The following is a 1881-nucleotide window of genomic DNA, read 5'->3' on the forward strand; positions in this document are numbered from 1 at the left end:
TTTTAAAAGTATCTATCACTTGTGGAATCACAGAAATGGAAGGCTTTGTAATGAAACAGACACCCCAGGCCTGTTCCCAAACAGAAGGCTCTTTTGTAGAGTTTTCTTTGGGTGACTTTCCAAAGGCTCCTGCCAGGCCAGCCCGGCCCAGGCAAGTCCTCCCGGAGGTGGGAGAACAGGCAGCTGTCGGCAGCCAGGGTTCCGGGCAGCCGGGCAGTCAGTCCCTCTGCCCCATTTCCTGCACAGCACGTACACATGGCCATTTTAAAGGGCCTGCCTACTCTGGGAATTAGGTAAGAGAAGAAAAGGAACAATTAATATGTAAGTCTGGCACTCAAGTAACTCATGAATGTCTGAAACATGACTCAAGAAGGTTATCTGGCTCTCTGAGGCAGGCATGCTTCCTCCCCCTCAAACTCTGGATTCTTCATCAAACTGCTTCTTGGAGAAGCCCCTTTTCTGCACTCACCTTACTTCCAGCCCCCTATCCAAGGCCACGATCTCTCCTTCAATACCTTTGGACCCTTGGGGACTCGACTTATCTGCCTGGGTCAGAGGGCAGCCTCTCTCCAGTTGAAAGCTGTCTCCCTAAGCCCCTGAAATACAGCTTGTAGCCCCTCTGCATCTTCACAGTCCTTCACTCCACCTGTCCCCTGCCTCTGAGGACCCTGTTCTCTACTCAGCTGGACCAGACCAAGCTCCTCTGCAATTCTCCCCTGCCCCCATGCAGCCTCCCTTTGCTTGTAGAAGTCACTGGTACCCTCAACACCCTCCCTTGGGTCCCAGCATCCGTTTTCTCCTCTCATATGTTTTGTATCTACTTCTGGAACACCTGTCCTTCCAGCCTGGGGCCAGCAATTGGTAAATATTTACAAAGGTTACTATGGGCCCTGTCCAGTGTGGCTCAGTTGATTGGAGCATTATCCAATAGACCAAAAGTTTGCAGGTTCAATCTTGGGTCAAGATACATGCCTAGGTAGCAAGTTTGGTCCCTGGTTGGGGCACAAAGGGGAGACAGCTGACTGATGATTCTTTCACATCGATGTTTCTCTCTCTCGATCTCTCTGGAATCGGTGAATATATCCTCAGGTGAGAACTGGGGGAAAAAAGGTTACTGTGGGCAAGGCACTATGCTAGTGGTCTGAGAACAGAATGTGGTAAGACCTGGCTTTGTAGTCTAAGAGCTTTCTAGCTAACACAGACCGTATAAAGTTATGGGTGCCGGGTGCCACTGAGTGCCCTCACAATGGCAAGCAGGAAGGACTTCCTTCCCTGGCACGTCCAGGGAAGGCCTCCCAGAAGAAGTGGGATTTGAATTGAGCATGAAAGGCTTAAGCAGACCAGTGGCTCCCAATGCCTCTTAAAGAAAGATATGAGTTGGGTTCTCCCATCAGAAATGTGATACCTAGGTGTGTGGTGGGGTCTCATTGTCAAATTCTTTTTCTTTTTCTTTAAGTGTCATGGATGACTGAGTCAGGCGATTAGTGTTGAGGACTGGCCAGGCACAGAGGAGAGAGAAGTCATTTCGGGCAGAGGAAACAGCTGAAGCCAAAGAGGAAAGGCAGGAAAACACAGAGTTTTTATTTTGAACAGGACAGGCATGAAATAGACAAATTTATCTGGTAGATTTTAGTGCTTGGAAGGCAGCTCAGAAGTTTAGATTCCATACCTAATGCAGTAGGGAGCCATTGATAGTGTTTGACGAGGGGGATATGTTCTAAGGGATGAGGAGTTATTTCTGCCTAGATTTAGCTCTTTCCTCAGACGTGGAGAGGTACACTGTTTCCCAGCGTCCAAAAGTTTTGGTCCTGGTCTCTTTTGCGTATTGCAGGTGAAGCTAAAACTAAGGTCACTTAAAAGCCTGCCCCAGAATGACTACCC

This window comes from Furipterus horrens, unplaced genomic scaffold (genome assembly GCF_987537825.1).
Source record: "Furipterus horrens unplaced genomic scaffold, mFurHor1.1.pri manual_scaffold_5, whole genome shotgun sequence".
Classification (NCBI taxonomy): domain Eukaryota; kingdom Metazoa; phylum Chordata; class Mammalia; order Chiroptera; family Furipteridae; genus Furipterus; species Furipterus horrens.